This window comes from Nycticebus coucang, chromosome 5, assembly GCF_027406575.1.
Source record: "Nycticebus coucang isolate mNycCou1 chromosome 5, mNycCou1.pri, whole genome shotgun sequence".
Taxonomy (NCBI): Eukaryota; Metazoa; Chordata; class Mammalia; order Primates; family Lorisidae; genus Nycticebus; species Nycticebus coucang.
In genome coordinates this window covers 101,272,067-101,295,774 of record NC_069784.1, presented here as the reverse complement: position 1 = coordinate 101,295,774, position 23,708 = coordinate 101,272,067, and the positions used below count along the sequence as shown (strand labels likewise).

Here is a 23,708-nt window from a genome sequence, read left to right as displayed (position 1 = left end):
TCCAAAATTTCAAGGGCAATTGTAAGATTTAATATTCTTTTAGTCATCATCATTTTGGTTGCCTGTTTTAGCAAGAGACCTCCAAAGGTGGAAACAGTTGGACAAATGGGGGGGGGGGAATACCTACTTTCTAGAGAGAAAACCAAGATGAATTAACATTCAGGACACTTTTTCAAAGAAAATGGAACAAACTGAGTATATACTTTTCATGGTTTTGATAGCAGCAGCCATTGTCTGGTCCTCTGAATTTTCTTGAAAAACTATTTACTGCCCAAACGTCTGATGGGGGATGAGGACAAGAAGTGAATATAATATGTTTATATCTGATGAGATATTTATTAAAGACATCTTCTTTTTTGTTCTATTTGGAAATCCTACTCAGCAAAATTTGAAGTTATAGTTTCACCCTCAGTGTTTTATTAGTAATCCTATCTGATGGGAAAGAAGACAAAGCTAGATAAAAGCCAAAGGCAGCAGAAACAACATGAAATAATCAAGATACAAATAAACCTTGTCATTCCTCCTAGCAGACTCTTTAACTGTGTTTGTTGTAACCCCACAAAGCAAATAGATTAGCAATATAGTTGGCCAATCTTAACCAATCTGGGACGTGGTTGGAACATTCCAAAGGAAAGTGCTTGGCACAGAGTCAACTGTTAATTGTTTTACTGTGCAGATAATGAACTTCTACACATGGTTCCTTAACAGTTTTAACTGCTGCGAAGCCTATATTTTCTGATTTCTTTAAAAAAAAAAAAAAGCCTATAGCTTTATTCTTTTGTGATTGTGCTCAATTCTTCTGAATTTGTACACAGGTACTGTGAGTAATTCTAGGCTCTACCTACACACAAACAAAAAACTCATTTTGTTTAACCAACCTTCATTCCATTTCTTTCTAATCATCTCCATTTGAAAAGGAAATGTGTTACCTTAACTGCACTTTGATGGGCAAATGCCTCTAAGTGACTGGGTTTCTAGGCAACCATACAGAGACTAAGGCCAAGACAAAGGAAATGGTTCCCATCTTGAATTGTCAGAACGAAAGGGATTCCTTCATAATGCATTAATGCCCACAGAACTGGTAGAGTATTTGACTTAATTTTTCATAAGCTGTCATCAAAAACCTACCTTTTTGAATAACTATTTTCTGAAGTTATTGTTTGATTTTTTTTTCCTTTTTAAAAACAGCATATTACAAAGTTTAATGATCTTTAATTCAGCCTGGCTAATTTAATAGCATGGTTTTTCTAATTCTTTATCAGTTGTTCTCCCTCTGTACGAACAGTCTGTTCAAATAATCAAATTCCAGAATCATCAGGGGAAGAAGGGGGAAATGTTGGCAAGACCATGTGCAACATTTTCACACTATCAGCAGGGCTTCAGAATCCTGTATCTGCAGCTGAAAGGTATTACAAATATAAAGATATCAATGAAAGCACATGTAGTGAGCATAAGATGGGTCAGGCAGGCACGACACAGCTGGTCTGAGCTGTTTGGGTCCTGCCTGACCTTAACCTCCTTCTCCCATTTTTACTGTTTTATAAATTTAGCTCACACCCTAAAGACTCCTATCTTGAGTAGTTTAGGTAGATTGATTTAAGAGATTAACTTTTAAATTAAAATTTTGTTTTGGGTCCTGGCTTATGCTGATTTTTATTTATCATGGGTCATAGGATATACCAATTATTGTTATTTAACATAGGGGTTAACATTGCTTTTACTTTAAACTTTCACATATAAAACTGTAATTTTAGAAATGACAGAACAAAGCAGTCTTAGAGAGACTACTCTCACTGTTCTCCAAAATCTCTGGCCTTCTGACAAAGTTCGGTGGACCTACCTCTGGGTCTATATGTTGACTGACAGTGACAGAGAGTCAGACCCTCTTAATCAATTAAAGTCATTATTTTTGCCTTGTGCTACAGAAAGGAAGAAGTAATATCAGACTAGAAAAGCAATTCAAGAAAGAACAAATAGGGAATATAGACTACCATTTGCAATAAAATATTATGTTACGTAATTCACTGCTTCTCAAATAATGGGTTCCTTCAATACTATGAATTTGTTGCCTTCTGAGTAAATAATACTTAATTATTAATTAAACATTAATTAACATTATTAACTAATAATATATAATTTGGATTATAGAAAGAGTTAGGATTCTTAATCCAATTGTATGTGCATTTTTTCTGGCATGAAATTTGGAATTCAGAAGCCTCTGTCTAAGGCAGCCAGGTGTCTGTAATGTCCAAAATGTGTTTATTAAAGCAAAACCCAGTTCCCATTCTCTAGCAGCAATCAGAACACACTGGTTATAAAAGTGCCACCAAATTACAAAGGACAAATTCTCCTAGCTATTGAGTTTCATTTCTTATTGGAATTTTAAAAGAATTTATCATGACAGATCTGCTATTAGAGGTTTATAATCCTATGGCAGGTGATCAGATGTGACTTCAGAGTCACGGTTTATATGCCAGCAGTGCTTCTAGACCATGAGATTAATAGAGGTAACTTTACAAATAACACAAAGCAGTGAAGGCTGGAATGTGCAGAGAGGCAAAGACGAGAGAAGAATAATGTGGATGCACAGAGAAAAGATGAAAACAGAAAGTGAGTGAAGGTGGGTTGTATTCCTTCATGAGGCCCAGCTGCTTTCAAAGGGGGATAGATTAAATTTACTTTGTCCCAGTTTGTCTGAGAGAAAATAGTGAAATAGGCAGTGAATGCTAATCATAGAATGGGAAGCAGACGCACAGATAATGGATTCTTATTTTAGAGAGAATCATTCCCTGGTTAGACCAAAAATACAGAAGAATTTTACAAAGCATATAATAAAGATGTAAAGCCCCCCCACCCTGAACTCTTTAATATAGACTGCATGTAACGTGAATCACTCACATACGCAAAAGATTGAGCACTCTTAAATAAACCAAATCAAATAATATATTATTCTAGTCCAGGACAAAATGCTAAGATCACAATATGCTAAGGTCGCATAAATGACTAGTATAGGAATAACATTGTTAGGGAGAGTTCAAAGAAACACCACACCTCCTTATCTTAGACATAAGGTATAAGAATTCTTTTTAGTTTCTGAATGAAGAGAAAGCATAAGTTAATATTGCCATACACTACATAATATTTCTAATTTGTTTTATGTGATCTGACCAAATTAGAAAACGTATATATTTTCCATTTCAGAGTATGGGTTCAGTTATTCCAACAAAATTTTTTATTATCCTCAGAGAATTTAATGGTATTGGTATATAAAAATAATCTTGGGAGACGCTACCTTTTGTAATGAAGCATTGTTTCACATTCAAAGAAAGTGAGCTAGACAAATCATCCCCTTATAGTAACTTATCTTGGTCTAGCTTCAAACTGGTTTGTTACAAGTTATATTGACCTTTCACGTGCCTTGAATTACCTGGAACATAAGGACTCTTCCTTCCACATAAAAGGAAATATGCTTTTTTTATGCTTATAAAAATGCTATTCATAATGTTTCCCCTACCTCAGAAAACAGAAAATGGAGCTGAAGTATAATATTTAATGCCTAATGGGGCTCTCATTTTTCTAAACTTTTATACTTTTGTATATCTGAAGACTGGATCATAAATAAGCTATTAACTGTCTCGCCCAATGCCACACACAGTAAAGAACTGGGAATGGTGGGATTTAGGCCCTGTCTGATTCTGAATTTCATTCCCTTTAACTACAACTTTATATTTCTTTTGACACAATGATATAACGTAAAAAAAAAAAAAAATCTAGCTATTACTCACCTGGGTATCTTTTAATTCCTTGCAATCTATCAGACAACCACACAGCAGCGTTAGAAGAGAGAGTAAAATAGAGGATGTGGAAAAAGCTTTGGAATTTTCACTTGATAATGCAGGGACCAAAGAAAGCCTGAGACAGAGGAACTAGTTTTGTCCACCCTAGTCACGTTCAAGTACAGAATATGCATGTGAGTTCTACTAATAGTGTCCTGAAGGTCAAGTTGCAAAACAGATTAGCTGGCCTGAAGTACACATTATGAACAGTTACAAAGTTTTCATTATGGTATTAGGAGATTTGGTCTATAGCACCTATAATATTTTAAGGGGAAAAGAGCTCTTACAGCCAAAGTAAAAATCTCAAGATGTTTTAATGTTAAGAAACAAATGTAGAGGCAAGATTAGGGAGAAAGGGGCATATTTGTAAAGTTTTTACTTAGATAGTCTATTTCTTTGCTATTCAGAGGGATAATTTCTATTGTTTTCATCTTCAAGTATACAAACCATTTCTTCTATTTTCTTTATTATTTAGAGCCCATTCATTGCCCTTTTAAATGTAATTTTACTCTCCAAATTTCCATTTGATTCTTCTTTATATCTTCAATATCTTTGCCAAGACTTTCAAATTTTGCTGAGACTATTTGTTTTTCTTTCTTTCTTTCTTTTTTTAAATTAAATCATAGCTGTGTACATTAATGCGATCATGGGGCACCATGCACTGGTTTTATATACAATTTGAAAAATTTTCATCAAACTGGTTAACAAAGCCTTCCTGACATTTGCTTAGTTATTGTGTTAAGACATTTATATTCTACATTTAGTAAGTTTCACATATACCCTTGTGAGATGCACTGTAGGTGTGGTCCCACCAATTACCCTCCCTCCACCGATTCTCCCCCCCAGCTGAGACTATTTTTTATGTTTCAAATGTGTTTACAATTGCTTGTTAAAGCACTTTGTGATGGCCATTTTAAAATCTCTGTCTAATTCTAATATTTGTATCATCTCAATATTGGCAACTGTCGTATTTTTTCATTCAGTTTGATGTCTTCCTGATTCTTAATATGATAGTGATTTTTTAATTAAAATATAGACTATTTGGGGGTACTATAAGATTCTGGCTATTATTTAATCATGTGTTTCAGCAGGACTCCTCTAACCCTGCTCCACTGGGTGAAACATGACACCATCTCCCTACTGGTAAGTGTGAGTAAAAGTAATGTTTTTCCACATGGCCTCTGCTGACATCCTAGGATGGGGAGGGGAGGTCTTTCTCATTGTTTGATAACAGCAGATGTTCAGCATCTGCCCTAGAATACAACTGACACACCTCAGCTGGGAGGGGAAGGGTTCCTCATCTCTGCTCCCTGTGTTCCTGTTCTGATACTGGGGTAAGACTGGGGTAATTTTGCTTCACTGCTGACTGATGGTGAAGGTCATGACTCTCCACCATGTCTTCTTTGATATCACTTTGGTGAAGTGCTACTGAATTCTGAATTTCATGCCAGAAAAATACACATAAAATTCTGATGAGTCGATTATTTTTTTCCATGATCCAGACAAATCATTATAGTTACTTAATTTAAAATATATGAGGCCAAAAAAACAATACTAAGATACTCACTACCAAGCTAGCCATGTTGTTGTTTGAGAACAGAGGTGGTCGGCCTCTTCTTTCCACCTTTCAGAGTTTTCTTGTGCTTGTATATGTTATGCCCCGGGGTTTTAGTGGGAAAAACAAAGAACAGTGTGTCTACTATGTCTTTTCAGAATTAGAAGTCTTGAGAAAACTAGACTGAAAAAAAAAAAAAATGAACAAGCGTCAGGGACAAGTGGAACTATAACTGAATATCTAAAATATGTGTCACTGGCATCACAGAAGGAAAGGATTAAAGTTTAACCTTCTGCTATAAGAACTAAAAAAAAAAAAAGAAATAGCAAATTAAACTCAAAGTAAACAGAGAAAAATCAATGAAACTTTTGATACTGTAAAATATACGGTTGTTTTCTCACCTTGTTTCCTGGCACACAACTCTCAAGAGCCTTCGAATCTTCAAAGCGATGTTTTCTTGTGTGCTAATGAGTTGACTGATGGCAGGCACCTCTCAGTAGCTTCCAATGGAGACTGGTCACCAGAAAGTCCAAAACAGGATTAGAGGGCTGGGATTTTCAGCCTTACCCACAAATCTCAAGGATCGGGACAGATTAAAGGTTAAGTTGATTATCAATGGCCAATGGTTTAATCAATCATGCCTATATAATGATGCCTTCATAAAAACCCAGAAAGACAGGGTTAGAGAGATTATGTGTAGCTGAACGAATGTTGCTGGAGGGTGGCATGCCCATGGAAGCTCTGGAGGCCATACTGGATACCTTGCCCTATTCATCTTTTCATCTGTATCCTTTGTAAAATTTCTCATAAGTTGGTGAATGTGAGAGAACCCCGAGTTCTGTGAGTCACTTTAGCAAATTAATCAAACCCAAGGAAAGGATTATGGCATCCTTGTCATAGCTGGTCTGTTAGAAGCACAGGAGCTTGCGATTGGCATCCGAAGTGAAGGTAGTCTGGTGGAACTGACCCCTCAACCTGTGGGAGCTGATGTTATCTCCAAAAAGATAGTGTTGGGATTAAATTGAATTAGATGACACCCAGCTGGTGTCTGCTACAGAATTCACTGCTTGCTTCTTGTTGGGAGAAATGCCTACACATTTGTCACATAAATCTTCTGTATTCACAATTTTTGAGTGAGAAAATAGATTAAGCACTTCATAGCATTGTTTTGTTTTTTTAATCCACTCAAAGCCTGAAAGTGTGAAGGTGATTCTTTCCACTCAAAACCTAAAGGTGGTTCTTTTTTCGTTGCTAGTTAAAGCTAGATATTTGCGAGGATAGGTACTATTGGCAAACCTTCAGCTACATTAATCATATATCATAATTGTTTAAAAAGACACAAAGGTGGGAGAAAGGTAAGATGGCTGACTAGAAACCTACTGGTCAGACTGGAGGTGGAAGGCTAAACTGTGGAGAGCTAAGAACAGTCATGGCTCAGGTGTTGATTGAAGGGAGAGACAATGGAGGTGAGTGGGGACCCTACCAAGAAGGGATGCAAAGATGAGAAGGAAGAATATAGAGAGGAGAGGACACTGGCATGGACCAAGTCTAGAGACCATGGAACTAAGTGAAAGGGTCAGGAGGGCTTCCCCTCCCCAAGGTGGGTGCCTTTGGCAGGCAGAATACAGAAACTCTCCTCTGGCAGGAGAGTGTTGTGAGGGAGTGGAAAGCCAGATTACTTATACCAAGATACTTCCTCCTCTGCGTCTCCCCCATTGCTGGCATTACTGAAAGAAATGTTGGCTTCATCTAACTTACAGTCATGGGCTGCTCTTCCTCATAGCAACCATGAGAGTACTTGGTGCTAAGAGGCCTGTTTCTCTCCATGCCCACATTTCATGGGAATGCCCACTGGAGACCCAGAGAGGTGGGCTAGAGCAGTTCCCCCTCCCCCACAAGAGCAGTGCAGGGAGACCATGGCCCCTCCTACTAATCACAACTGTGAGAGTGCTCTGAGCTGAGCTGAAAGGCTTGTTTCTGTAAGGCAGGGGTGTGTCCCCTCTTTCCCAACAAAAGCAGAGATACACCAGCAGGGCAGACTTACCCTGTGCAGTAGTTCAAGACTAGGTTTTGGGGGACAAGGAAATGCAGGCACTCAGACTGATCTGAAGGGAGAGGGCTATGGAGTTCCAGGGAGCAAATATGGAGGGTGCTCACCCCACCACAGAAAAAAACGGTGGTGGGTAGACCAGGGATAGAAAGAGTCTAGCTTCAGGCCTTCACAATCACAGCAATAGGCCCTCTTTCCCCAGGGACAGCCTTCTAGACTTGGAGAGATTGTGCTGAAGGCTGGCTGTATCAGCAGTTCCCTCCAGCAACTAGATAAACAACCTCTGAGCCACAGTGGGGTTTAGCCAGCCCTTCAGGCTCTTGCATTCCAGCCAGGATCTGTCTTGCTCCTCCCCTACCTCAGGGAATATGGACTAATCCAACTGCCCAGGAGCTATGGGGTCCCAAATAAAGCTTGTGGCCTTGGCGGAGCAAGATGGCAGCCGAGTAACAGCTTCCTTGCATCTGGGCACAGTGAGTCTGGGGAGATAGGACTCCAGGCATCTCTGGCTGGTGGGAACTGCCTATCATCACTCCTATGAAGATACAGGGAGTCAGCGAGAGACTTCTGGACCCCAAGAGGAGGACTGAAACAGTGGAAAACCGGCAAGTGGTCGCGTGTGTTCAATCCGTCTAAACCCGCCCACAACTGTAAGTTCAGTAGCAGCGAGACTGCAAACCAGAAAGACCTTACCTGTGAACTGTTTTGATGTCCTTGGACTTGGCACTGAGTTGAACTGCCTTGGGGAAGGCCTGAGCGGGAGTGCGGAGAACTTTGGCCTTTGTCTAGGGCCCCAGTCTGAGCCGCTGAGACAGACGGAGCTAATAGTGTTTGGCGGTGGGTCACACGGATCCATTGTCAGTGATCTGCCCCGGCAAGCTCCGCCCTCAGGGTCGCAGAGCTAGAAACGGGTGGGAGCTGGTAACCCAGCAACCAAGTAGCCTAAGGGTGGGGTTTGAGCCGCCTTGCAGCCCTAACCCTCAGGGGCAGAGTGAGACCGGTTTTGGCACACTGAGTAAGTGGATAGCCACTTCAGCAGCGATTCCAGCGAGAAAGCTGGGAAAGCTTCTGCTCAGCAAGTTTACAAGTTCAAAGTGCCTTTTAAGTAGGCTGAAGAGAGATTTAGGGTGTCTACCTGCTGGGGTTTGAGAAATCAGCAGCCTCCAGTCGTATCAGAACTGTGACTAACATCTCATGCCCCAGAAGACCACGTGTTGCCCAGACAATATTCAATAACATATACAAACTGCTTTGTTTTTGGTTCTGTATTTTTTTCTTCTTTTTTTTTTGTTTGGTTGTTTTTTTTTTGTTTCTTTATTTTGACGTTGCTGATGTTCTTTTGTTTTTTTAATTTCAATCTTTTCCACACAGATCCCTTTTTCTTTCTCAATTTTCCTAGTTTAATTATAATTTCCCATTGCTGCCTTTTTTAATAACTTCAACTTCATTTTTGCTAGTGTTTCTACCGATATAATTTGGTTTTTCACCCAATTTTATCCCCGTAAAGTTTTCTGTTTGCTTCTTTTGGTTTGATATATAGCATTTTTGTCTTTCCTCTCTACTTGGTGGAGGTGGGGTACTGTGTCTGATCAGGTTAGCAAAGAGCTGCTGACCTCAAGGGAACCACACAACTGGGCACCCCCAGAAGGTGGGGTTTTTTAAGGTTGTGTCAAAGTACCCTACTGTACACCTATATTGCCCTGTCTCCCTCTTTCTGTGCCTCTCTTCTTTTTGTCAATATTCCTTATACCCACCCCCTCTCCTTTCTCTATCTTTCTTTTTTTCTTATCACTCGGTCCTCCTTTCTTTCATCTCCTTTTTTTTTGCTCTTCAACCTTCTCACTTTTCTGGTCCTGTAACCCTTAGTCCACAGGCACAAGAACTTAAAGAGCAAGAGGAAGTGAATTGAAAATTAGGGCAAGGAAACAGATAAAAGAAACCACTCATGAGGAAGAATCAGCAGAAAACTCCAGGCAACATGAAGAACCAGTCTAGAACAACCCCACCAAGGGACCATGAGGTAGCTACTGCAGATGATTCCACCAGTATAGAAATGTTAGGAATGACAGAAAGGGAATTTAGAATACACATGTTGAAAACAATGAAAGAAATAATGGAAACAATGAAGGAAATTGCTAATAAAGTGGAAAATAACCAAAAGGAAATCCAAAAACAGAATCAAATAAGAGATGAACGATATGAAGAATATAAAAAGGATATAGCAGACCTGAAGGAACTGAAACAGTCAATTAGGGAACTTAAAGATACAATGGAAAGTATCAGCAACAGGTTAGACCATGCAGAAGAAAGAATTTCAGAGGTAGAAGACAAAGTTCTTGAGATAACTCAGACAGTAAAAGAGGCAGAAAAGAAGAGAGAGAAAGCAGAACGTTCACTGTCAGAATTATGGGACTTTATGAAGCGTTCCAACATACGAGTTATAGGAATTCCAGAAGGGGAAGAAGAATGCCCCAGAGGAATGGAAGCCATACTAGAGAATATTATAAAAGAAAATTTCCCAAATATCACCAAAGAGTCTGACACACTGCTTTCAGAGGGCTATCGGACCCCGGGTCGCCTCAACTCTAACCGAGCTTCTCCAAGACACATTGTGATGAACCTGTCCAAAGTCAAGACAAAAGAAAAGATTCTGCAAGCTGCCAGGAGTAAGCACCAGTTGACCTACAGGGGCAAATCCATCAGAGTTACTGCAGACTTCTCTAATGAAACTTTCCAAGCAAGAAGACAATGGTCATCTACCTTTAATCTACTTAAACAGAACAATTTTCAGCCCAGAATTCTGTACCCTGCTAAGCTAAGCTTCAAAATTGACAGAGAAATCAAATCATTTACGGATATACAAACATTGAGGAAATTCGCCACAACAAGACCAGCTCTACAGGAAATACTTCAACCTGTTCTGCACACTGACCACCACAATGGATCAGCAGCAAAGTAAGAACTCAGAAATCAAAGGACAGAACCTAACCTCCACACTGATGCAAAAGACAAAACTAAGCAATGGACTCTCACAAAATAAGACGAATAGAATACTACCACACTTATCAATTATCTCAATAAATGTTAATGGCTTGAATTCCCCACTGAAGAGACATAGATTGGCTGACTGGATTAAAAAACACAAGCCATCCATTTGCTGTCTGCAAGAAACACACCTGGCTTCAAAAGACAAATTAAAGCTCCGAGTCAAGGGTTGGAAGACAATTTTTCAGGCAAATGGAATTCAGAAGAAAAGAGGAGTTGCAATCTTATTTTCAGATACATGTGGATTTAAAGCAACTAAAGTCAAAAAAGACAAAGATGGTCACTTTATATTGGTCAAGGGAAAACTACAACAAGAAGACATTTCAATTCTAAATATTTATGCACCCAATTTAAATGCTCCCAGATTCTTGAAGCAGACCTTACTCAGTCTGAGCAATATGATATCTGATAATACCATCATAACAGGGGACTTTAACACACCTCTTACAGAGATGGACAGATCCTCTAAACAGAAATTAAACAAAGATGTAAGAGATTTAAATGAGACCCTAGAACAAATATGCTTGATAGACGCATATAGAACACTCCACCCCAAAGATAAAGAATATACATTCTTCTCATCACCCCATGGAACATTCTCCAAAATTGATCACATCCTGGGACACAAAACAAATATCAACAGAATCAAAAGAATTGAAATTTTACCTTGTATCTTTTCAGACCATAAGGCACTAAAGGTGGAACTCAACTCTAACAAAAATGCTCAAGCCCACCCAAAGGCATGGAAATTAAACAATCTTCTGTTGAATAACAGATGGGTGAAGGAAGAAATAAAACAGGAAATCATTAACTTCCTTGAGCATAACAACAATGAAGACACAAGCTACCAAAACCTGTGGGATACTGCAAAAGCAGTTTTGAGAGGAAAAGTCATCGCTTTAGATGCCTACATTCGAAAAACAGAAAGAGAGCGCATCAACAATCTCACAAGCCATGCTATGGAATTGGAAAAAGAAGAACAATCTAAGCCTGAACTCAGTAGAAGAAAAGAAATCTCTAAAATCAAATCAGAGATCAATGAAATTGAAAACAAAAGAATCATTCAGAAAATTAATGAAAGAAAAGTTGGTTTTTTGAAAAATAAATAACATAAATAAACCATTGGCCAGACTAACGAGAACTAGAAAAGTAAAATCTCTTGTAACCTCAATCAGAAATGATAAAAGGGAAATAACAACTGATCCCACAGAGATACAAGAGATCATCTCTGAATACTACCAGAGATTCTATGCCCAGAAATTTGACAATGTGAAGGAAATGGATCAATATTTGGAATCACACCCTCTCCCTAGACTTAGCCAGGATGAAATAGACCTTCTGAACAGACCAATTTCAAGCACTGAGATCAAAGAAACAATAAAAAAGCTTCCAACCAAAAAATGCCCTGGTCCAGATGGCTTCACTCCAGAATTCTATCAAACCTTCAAGGAAGAGCTTATTCCTGTACTGCAGAAATTATTCCAAAAAATTGAGGAAGAAGGAATCTTCCCCAACACATTCTATGAAGCAAACATCACCCTGATACCAAAACCAGGAAAAGACCCAAACAAAAAGGAGAATTTCAGACCAATCTCACTCATGAACATAGACGCAAAAATTCTCAACAAAATCCTAGCCAATAGATTGCAGCTTATCATCAAAAAAGTCATTCATCATGATCAAGTAGGCTTCATCCCAGGGATGCAAGGCTGGTTTAACATACGCAAGTCTATAAACGTTATCCACCATATCAACAGAGGCAAAAATAAAGATCACATTATCCTCTCAATAGATGCAGAAAAAGCATTTGATAAAATCCAGCATCCTTTTCTAATTAGAACTCTGAAGAGTATAGGCATAGGTGGCACATTTCTAAAACTGATTGAAGCTATCTATGACAAACCCACAGCCAATATTTTACTGAATGGAGTAAAACTGAAAGCTTTTCCTCTGAGAACTGGAACCAGATAAGGTTGTCCGCTGTCACCTTTACTATTCAACGTAGTGCTGGAAGTTCTAGCCAATACAATTAGGCAAGACAAGGAAATAAAGGGAATCCAAATGGGAGCAGAGGAGGTCAAACTCTCCCTCTTTGCTGATGACATGATCTTATACTTAGAGAACCCCAAAGACTCAACCACAAGACTCCTAGAAGTCATCAAAAAATACAGCAATGTTTCAGGATATAAAATCAATGTCCACAAGTCAGTAGCCTTTGTATACACCAATAACAGTCAAGATGAGAAGCTAATTAAGGACACAACTCCCTTCACCATAGTTTCAAAGAAAATGAAATACTTAGGAATATACCTAACGAAGGAGGTGAAGGACCTCTATAAAGAAAACTATGAAATCCTGAGAAAGGAAATAGCAGAGGATATTAACAAATGGAAGAACATACCATGCTCATGGATGGGAAGAATCAACATTGTTAAAATGTCTATACTTCCCAAAGCTATCTACCTATTCAATGCCATTCCTATCAAAGTACCTACATCGTACTTTCAAGATTTGGAAAAAATGATTCTGCGTTTTGTATAGAACCGGAAAAAACCCCGTATAGCTAAGGCAGTTCTCTGTAACAAACATAAAGCTGGGGGCATCAGCATACCAGATTTTAGTCTGTACTACAAAGCCATAGTGGTCAAGACAGCATGGTACTGGCACAAAAACAGAGACATAGACACTTGGAATCGAATTGAAAACCAAGAAATGAAACTAACATCTTACAACCACCTAATCTTTGATAAACCAAACAAGAACTTACCCTGGGGGAAAGACTCCCTATTCAATAAATGGTGTTGGGAGAACTGGATGTCTACATGTAAAAGACTGAAACTGGACCCACACCTTTCCCCACTCACAAAATTTGATTCAAGATGGATAAAGGACTTCAATTTAAGGCATGAAACAATAAAAATCCTCAAAGAAAGCATAGGAAAAACACTGGAAGATATTGGCCTGGGGGAAGACTTCATGAAGAAGACTGCCATGGCAATTGCAACAACAACAAAGATAAACAAATGGGACTTCATTAAACTGAAAAGCTTCTGTACAGCTAAGGACACAATAACCAAAAGCAAAGAGACAACCTACACAATGGGAAAGGATATTTGCATATTTTCAATCAGACAAAAGCTTGATAACCAGGATCTATAGAGAACTCAAATTAATCCACATGAAAAAAGCCAACAATCCCTTATATCAATGGGCAAGAGACATGAATAGAACTTTCTCTAAAGATGACAGACGAATGGCTAACAAACACATGAAAAAATGTTCATCATCTCTATATATTAGAGAAATGCAAATCAAAACAACCCTGAGATATCATCTAACCCCAGTGAGAATGGCCCACATCACAAAATCTCAAAACTGCAGATGCTGGCGTGGATGTGGAGAGAAGGGAACACTTTTGCACTGCTGGTGGGACTGCAAACTAGTACAACCTTTCTGGAAGGAAGTATTGAGAAACCTCAAAGCACTCAAGCTAGACCTCCCATTCGATCCTGCAATCCCATTACTGGGCATCTACCCAGAAGGAAAAAGATCCTTTTATCATAAGGACACTTGTACTAGACTGTTTATTGCAGCTCAATTTACCATTGCCAAAATGTGGAAACAGCCTCAATGCCCACCAACCCAGGAATGGATTAACAAGCTGTGGTATATGTATACCATGGAATACTATTCAGCTATTAAAAAAAATGGAGACTTTACATCCTTCGTATTGACCTGGATGGAAGTGGAAGACATTATTCTTAGTAAAGCATCACAAAAATGGAGAAGCATGAATCCTATGTACTCAATCTTGATATGAGGACAATTAATGACAATTAAGTTTATGGGGGGGGGAAGCAGAAAGAGGGATGGAGGGAGGAGGGTGGGGCCTTAGTGTGTGTCACACTTTATGGGGGCAAGACATGATTGCAAGAGGGACTTTACCTAACAATTGCAATCAGTGTAACTGGCTTATTGTACCCTCAATGAATCCCCAACAATAAAAAAAAAAAAAAAAAAAAGAAAGCTTGTGGCCTTTAGGGGCAACACCTAGGGGACTAGAGCTGACCACTGGCACAAAAGAATATCTTGGCAGCTGGATCTTTTACAAAAACTTCAATCAGTGAAAGAGGGTCAATACCCATAAACACAGTGCCTTCCAACTCAAGCAATTAGGGAGCAGCAGATTTGTACCCAGAAGTACAATATTCAAGCTCAGAGATTAAGCTGGGGGACCAAACTGACTATACTCCTTGGAAAGAGCTGAAGACAGTAGGTCAGGGGTAACCTGAGATGTTCATCAAACCTGCTAAAACACTCCAAAGGCAACTCAGGACCAGGAATCCTCTCCCTGGCATGATCAGGGATTGATCTTTAGGAGTACAGAGACAGGTCCATAAACCAGCCCTAGCATTCCCAGTTCTCAACTGAGAGGCCAGATGTGAAGGAATCAGTAAAAGAATTCCAGAGAGATGAAAAATCAGAGTAAAAGGACAGCCCCCAAAGAAATCAATAACCCCTTATTAATGGATGTCAATCTAAACAAAATGGTTAAAATGAAAGATGAAGAATTTCAAATACGGATTATAAGAAAGGTCAATGAAATACAAGAGAAAATAGAAACCCAACACAAAGAAACATAAAACAGTGCAGGAAATGAATGAAAATTTCTCTAAATAAATCAAATTATTAAAGAAAAACCAAATGGAAATTCTGGGAATGAAAACTCATTTAAGAATTTAAAAATACAATAGAAAGCCTCAATAATATGCCAGATTACACAAAAGAAGGAGTCTCAGAGTTCAAAGATAACACCTATGACCTAAATGAGTCACTAGACAAGAGAGAACAGAGAAATAAGAGAAATGAACAAAGCCTACAGTAAATGCAGGATTGTGCAAAGAGGCCATTTTAAGAATCACAAGCATCTCTGAAGGCAAAAAGGGAAATACACAAAGGTCGGATAATTTATTGCAGGGAATAAATGAGGATACTTTTTCTGGGCTTGCTAGAATCCAGATATCCAGGAAAAAGAAGCACTCAGGAATCCTGGAAGATTCACTCTAAAGAGGTCATTGCCAGGACACAGAGGAATTAGGCTGGCCAAACTAAACATGAAAGAGGCATTCCTGTGAGTAGTAAGGCAAAAACAGCATGCAACTTACAAAGGAAAACCTATTAGACTAACTGCAGATTTCCAAATGAAAATCTATAAACCAGAAGGGATTCCGCACCCATCTAAAACAGAATGATGGCTATCCTAGAATCTTGTATCCTACAAAGCTAACTTTTCTGTAAAAGGAATAAATAAAGACTTTCTCATACTAGCAATCACTGAGGGAATCTGCAAAGATCAGACTTCCTGCAGGAGGTACCAAGACCTGCATCATACATGGATGAGCACAACAGGGAGAGCAAACCAATGCCAGTCCCAACAGAAACAAGAAATAACCAAGATCAGAACAAACAAAATGAAATTGATAACACAAGAATTATACAGAAGATTAATAAAACAAAAAGTTGGTTCACTGAAAAGATAAACAAAATTGACTGGCTTCTTGCTAGATTAACCAGAAACATAAAAGAAAGGACTCTAATAAGCTCAATAAGAAATGGAAAAGGAGAAATCACAAATGATATCACAGAATTACAAAACAGCATCTCTGAATACTATAAAAACCTCCATGCTCATTAATTTGAAAACATGGAGGAAATGGACAAATTCTTGGAAACACACAACCTCCCTAGGCTCCACCAAAAAGTCCTAGACCAGATAGTTTTACACTTAAATTTTACCAAATCTTTAAAGAACTAGTACCTATACTGCAGAAATTATTCCACAATATTGTGAAGGAAGGGATCTTCCCAACTCATTCTATGAAGCCAATATCATCTTGATGCCAAAACCAGAAAAGGAATCAACAAAAACAACAAAAAACTACAGACCAATATATCTTACAATACAGATGCAAAAATATTCAATATAATCTCAGCAAACAAAATTAAACTGTACATCAAAAAAATAATTCACCAATAAGTGGACTTCACCCAAGTGATACCAGTATGATTCAACATATACAAATCTATAAATGTACATCACAACATAAAGAGAAGTAAAAACAAAGACAGTATGATCTCACTAAATGTGGAGAAATCATTTGACAAAATTCAGGACACTTTTTTGATAAGAACGAGTAACAAGATATGCATAGATAGGACATATCTCAAAATTATAAAAGTTGTACATGACAAACACACAGTTAATTAGCATACTGAATGGGAAAATATGAAAAGCATTCCCACTTCTAACTGGACCCAGACAAGTTGCCCATTATCACCACTTCTATTTAACATGGTGCTGGAAGTCATAGCCAGAATAATCAGGTCAAACATGAAATCAAAGATATCCAAATAGGAAATGAAGAAGTCAAACTTTCCCTTTTTGCTGACCATAAACCTTAATATTCTGCCAAGAGACTTCTGGAATCAATAAATAAACTGAGTAAAATTTTATGTTACAAAATCAATATACAAAATCAGCAGCTTTCATATACAGTGACAATGGTCAAACTGATAATCAAATTGATGATGCCGTATCTATCCCAATAGAAACAAATAAAATAAAATATCTAGGAATATATCTAACTGAAAAGGTGAAAGATCTCTGTAGGGAAAACAATGAAACACCGAGGAAGAAAAATTGCAGAGGAGGTAAACAGATGGAAAAAATGTATCATGCTTGTGGGTTGGCAGAATCAACATTGCTAAAATGTCTATACTACCAAAAATGACTCACAGTTTCAATGCAATCCCCATTAACGTACCAATGTCATTTTTTTGCAGATCTAAAAGGATAGTTCTATCCTTCATGTGGAACCAGAAAAGATCCCATATAACCAATGAAACCTTATGTAGTAAGAACAAATTGGAAAGCATTACTTTACCAGAATATATTACACTGTATAACTATACTCCAAGGCTATAGTAACCAAAACAGCATGATACTGGCACAAAAACAGACACATAGACCAATGGAGCAGAAGAGAGAACTCAGATATGAAACCGTTTTATCACTATCTGATCTTTGACCAAGCAGACAAAAACCTATGCTGGGGAAAATTATCTCTGTCAGTAAATGGTGCTTGGAAAACCACATGTAGAAGACTGAAACAGGATCTATGCCTCTCACAACTTACAAAAATTAGCTCACAATAGATAACAGACTTAAACCTAAGACACGAAACTATCAGAATTCTAGAAGAAAATGTTGGGAAAGCTCTTACGTATATTGGTCTAGGCAAAGAATTTATGAAAAAGTCCCCAAAGTTAATCACAGCAACAACCCAAATTAACAAATGGTACTTGATTGAATAAAAAAAAGTTTAGGTACAGCCTTGGAAATAGGCAATAGAGTGAACAGACAACCTATTGAATGGGAGAAAATATTTGCACGCTATAAATCAATGACATATCACCTAACTCTAGCAAGAATGGTGTTTATCAAGAAGTCCTAAAACAACTGATGCTGGCTTGAATGCAGAGAGAAAGGTACACTTATACACTGATTGTGGGACCGCAAACTAGTACTTCAATGGAAATTAGTATGGAGATACTTCCAAATGCTAAAAGTAGAATTATCATTTGATCCATCAATCTCACTACTGGGATTTAACCAAAGGAAAATAAGTCATTTTATCAAAAAGACATGTGCACTTGAATATTTTTTGCTGCACAATTCACAACTGCAAACGTGGAAACAACCCACGTGCCCATCAATGCAGGGTGGATTAATAAAATGTGGTGTGTGTCCACCATAGAGTACTACACTACCATGAAAAATGATGAACTAATACCTTTAGTGACAACCTACATGGAATTGGAGACCATTCTTAATCTAAGCCAAGTGTCACAAGAACGGAAAAACAAATACCACGTGTACCTACTACTAAACTGGAACTAGTCATTTAACACTTATGGGCAAACATGGAAATAACACTCAGCAAAAACCAAGTAGTGGGAGGGGAGATTAGTGGATGGGAAAATTCCCATCTAATGGGTACAATACACACTTTCTGGAAGAAGAAATACCCACCTACTGGGTACAATATGCACTTACATGGTCTTTAATAATACAATTTCAGATCTCAGATGTAATATTTTTAAGTGATAAAGTAAAAATAACTTGAATGAAGATAGAATGCAAAGTTATAATCAATCACTGATCCAAAAAATAAAATATTTGTAACTTTAAAAAAAGATAAATGAAAAATAAAAGGACACAAATTAATAAATATTAAAAATAAGAGTTAGCATCAGTATAGATCCTACAGTTATTAAAATGATTATAAACTACTTTGTACCAATACATTCAAACACTTATATAAAATTGCACTAATATATTGAAAAATATAACCTACTAAAACTCATTCAAGAAAGGAAAACTGAATAACCCTGGACACAATACAATTGTATTTAAAATTCTTAAAGTTACTTTAAGCCCAATGGCTTCACTGGTGATTTCTATCAAATATATAGGAGAAAAAAGGTAATAACAATCTATAAACACACTTAAGGAAAATTTAAGAGGAAGAAATGCTTTCCCATTCATTCTATGAGACCAGCATTTTCATAATATCAAATCTGGACAAGACAAAGGGCAATACAAGAAAAGAAAACCATAGACCAATATCTCTCATGAATATAGCAATTCTACAGAAAATTTTAGCAAATATCATTCAACGTATTATAAAATGGATAAACTTATAAACATGAAGTGTTTGTTTTAAATTCAAAAATCAATGTAACATATTATCAAACTGAGGAAAGAGAAGTCATTTGATCATCTTAATAAAGTATTTGACAAAATGTTTACCCATTTCTGATAAAAAAAAAAAAAAACAACAAAACTCAACAGAGTAGAAATAGAAGGCACTTCCCTAACCTGATAAAAAGCATTTACTATAGCTATCATCATTTAATGGTAAAGGCCTCATTTCTTTCCCACTGAGATTAGGAATAAGACAAGGATGTTTTACTCTTAGCAATTTCATTCAACATTATACTGAGGTTGTAATCAGTACGATGCCATAAAAAAACATATTAAGATTTGAGAAGAAGTAAAACTGTCTTTATAAATAACATAATTATATAGTAGAAAATACCATGGATCTGCAAAAAGATTTGCTGGATTTAATAAATGGATTTAGCATGATTTTAAGATGCAATGTCAATATAAAAAAATCAACTGAGTTATATGTTAGCAATAAATAATCAGATATTGAATTAAACTACTATTTGCAATATCATCAAGAATAGGAAATACAGGTAAATTTGACAAATAACATGAAAGACTTATAGACCTAGAGATACAAAACAATTGGATTTCTTTATGCCTAAAAGAATGAATTTCAACGTTTATACTATAAAATAAACGAAAAAATTAATTCAGTTGAATCATAAACCTAAATGTAAACCCCCTAACTACAAAACTTCAAAGTGAAAACAGGAGAAAAGTTTTGTGGCCTGGATTTTGGTAAAGATGACATCAAAAGCTTGATTCATATAAGAAATCATTGATAAATTTTGACTTCATCATCATGCCTGTAACCCTTGGGATACCAAGGCCAGTGACGAGGGGAGCTCACAGGTTCAAGACTAGCCCTAGCCAGAGCGAGACCTCATCTCTAAAAATAGCCAGGCATTGTTTCGGGCACCTGTAGTCCCAGCTACTTGGGGGAGGCTGAGGTAAGGGAATTGCTTGAGCCCAAGAGTTTGAGGTTGCTGTGAGCTATGACTCCATAGCACTCTACCGAGGGTGACAAAGTGATACTCTGTCACAAAAAAATAATAATAATAAAAATAAATAAATATTGTTCATATAAAGAAAAGTTAAGCCACAGATGAACAAAAATTTTCCAATCATGTATCTGATAACATAATTACATATGATATACACAAAATTACAAATTTTCAATAATAAGAAAAAACAATAGAAACCAGGCAAATGATTTAAACCCAAGCTTCATGAGAGAAGGCAAATAGCACATGAAAAGAAAATCAATATCAGTGTGTATTAGGAAAATACATATTAAAATAACAGTGATATAGCACTATGTGTCTATGTGAATAACTAAAATGAAAGAGACCAACCATAACAAGTTTCGTCAAGGATATAAAGAAAATATATACTTTGGCTAATAAGAATGCAAAATGGTACAACCGTTGTACAACACTATGGGAGAATTTTATTACATCTTAAACATACAATGGTCTACATAATCTAGCCATTCTACTCCTGGGAATTGACCTAAGGAAAACAAAGTCTAAGACCATACAAAGATTTGTGCACAGCTTTTTTTTAAATCATCTTTGTTTATGAATCTTTGTATACCCATATAGTATATACTTCAACAATGAAACCACTCAAATGTCCCTAAGTAGGAGACTAGATTAAAAAAAAAAATTGTTTCCCTAAGTAGGAGAATAAAAATTGTTGCATATTTATGTGGTAAAATTCTAATTAGAAATAAAATAAATTAAATATGCTTCATCAATTAATCCATGATTGCATGAGTGTATGATCAATTTACATAACACTATGAAAAATGCAAACTAATTTATAGTGACAGAAAGAAGTTTCATGGTTACCTTGGAATTGCTCAGGTGGTATGGAGAGCAACAGAAGTGCAGGATTACAAAAGAGTATGTAACAACTTGTCAATGGTGATAGAAATACAGTAGAACCTCATAGTTGACCACCTTCCTACATTGACCACATCCTTAAGTTGACCTGATTTTCAGAGACTGGACATGCGCCACATGTACTCAATGGAAGTTTCTTATGCTGACCACCACCATATGTTAACCAGTTTGTTAAAGTCCCTTCAGTGGTCAACTTACAGAGGTTTGACATATTTTCTATCTTGATTGTGGTCATAGTTTCTTATACGTATGTCAAACGTTACTAAATTGAACACTTTATGTGTGTATAATTTATTGCGTATTAATTATGCCTCAACAAAGCTTTAAAAAACACCTATATAGAATTACACACACACATACCCACCATGGCAGTAATGAATGGGGTTAAAGATACAGGTTTACACTGAATCTATCTATAATCACTTGAGGCTGGCCTACTTCCAACTTGATAAAAATATTCAGCAGATTGTGTCTTTAATTAGCTTCTCATCTTGGCTGTTATTGGCGTATACAAAGGCTACTTATTTGTGGAAATTTATTTTATATCCTGAAACATTACTGTATTTTTTGATCACTTCCAGGAGTCTTGTGGTTGAGTCTTTGATCATATCGTTAGCAAAGAGGGAGAGTTTGAGCTCCTCTGCTCCCATTTGGATGCCCTTTATTTCCTTCTCTTGCCTGACTGTATTGGCTAGAACTTCCAGCCAATGTTGTTAGTACTACAGCGGAAAGATACAGTCTAAATAGTCCATACAGGACAACCTAAATATTTTTTTTTTTTTTACTGTAGAATTATCTTTTTATTTTGGGTAAAAACCCACAGTCATTTTGGGGAGCTGTAATTAAGATTTAACAGCATTAATTAAGATTTAACAGCATTATAATTCTAATAAATAACTTAAATATCCTTGTGAGATAAATATAGTAATATTTTATGGGTATTTTGGAACCCGACAGTATTAAGACTACAAATCACACTAGCCTACATCGATCACCAATGACTCATACTGTTTCTTTCTAATGAATTGACCATTACATTTCCAAGGTTCTGAAATGGCCAACAGACCATAGAAAGATAATTCTTTAGGCTCCTGCTTGAAACCAACAGCTTTAGCAAACTGCTGGCCTTGATTCAGGGCCAACAACCTAAATATTTTTTATTTGGGAATAAAAATAAAATAGTCAATAAAGGACAACCTAAATATTTTTTATTTTGGAATAAAATAGTCGATAGAGGACAACTTTTTCAGGTTCTAGTTCTAAGTGGAACATCTTTCAGTTTTACTCCATCCAGTAAAACATTAGCTGTGGGTTTGTCGTAGATGGCTTCCATCAGTAGATAAGAGAAACATAATTTCTAAGGTCCAAAAATTGTTCCACAAAAACTGTATGCCATTTATCTATGTTCCTTAGACTCGTGCCACTCCTCCATACATTTCCTGGAAACATTGTTTATTATTTTCTATCAAGAATGAAAGTATCACTGAGGTTACCCATTAAAAAAGAGGGTAAATGCTCTGTTTTTATTAGCGTAGTTTTTATCAGGTTTGCAAAATTTAGGCTTAAAAACATATTTTCATAGATTTAGAACCTATTAAATCATTAAAAATGGCAAAAATTCAACTGTGTTTATACTCTATATTAGGAAATTCTTCCAGTGTAATGTTAACCATTTTTATTGAGCACACAGTCTGTCAAAAGTGTTTCAGTAGGCATGATTATTGAAGCAAATAGTTTGAACACAGCATTCATTTATTAACAGATATTCATTTTATTGCCAGATACTTCACTAGGTACTGAGGTATAGGGTCAACAAAAAAGATATGATCCTGGCCTTCACGTTGTTAGTACTACAGTGGAATGATACAGACTAAAAGATCATTTTTCTGTACTAAAAGTTTTTATTTGGGAATAAAATTAATGAAAATAATAATGATGAATTTAAAAAACAGGATTTACATTTTAAATCATATAGTAAAAAAGTAACCATATCATAAATTCTAATTTAAATCAATATAAATTTAATAAGATCAAAATACGTTTATATAGCTTGTAACTTTTCAAAAGTATACACGAAATATTAAAAACTAAACATTATGGGAATTTTTAATTGCATAAGTCTTTAGTCTTACACATAAAAAAATTCATGAAGATTTCCCTTCTAGATATAGTGAAGTAGGTAATTCTAGCTAACTCTACAACTGAGTATGTCCAGAAAAGCAGAATAAATTGTAAAAGCACCAGAAGGAAATGGAGAGCTGATAAGATAGGGAAGGATGACTCAATTAGGATTTGAATAAGGAAAGAAACCAAGGGAGGTGGTGCCATCATTCCTCTGGCAATGTCTACTGATTCCTCACGAGGATTCTGAGAGAAAATGTTGGCACCTTCTCTTGTTTATGGCACAGTGAATGATGCTCAGGGGTCAACAAAAGTGTTCCCTGGTGAATCCTTCTTTCATTTGGATTGGAACTTCAAAGAATCTCCATAACCTCACCACCACAAATGAGTTAACTAGAAC

The 23,708-nt window shown here is 36.7% G+C and overlaps 1 protein-coding gene and 1 non-coding gene across 4 annotated transcripts in view; both read right to left on the bottom strand.

Annotated features, from left to right (window-relative positions):
* NKAIN2 (sodium/potassium transporting ATPase interacting 2) overlaps positions 1-23,708 on the bottom strand; it is a 1,094,549-nt gene that overhangs the window by 465,496 nt on the left and 605,345 nt on the right. The gene's annotated exons all lie outside the window — the stretch shown is intronic.
* On the bottom strand, positions 22,193-22,329 carry LOC128587033 (small nucleolar RNA SNORA2/SNORA34 family). The gene has a single exon (XR_008380465.1). It is a non-coding gene; the product is annotated as a small nucleolar RNA SNORA2/SNORA34 family (small nucleolar RNA).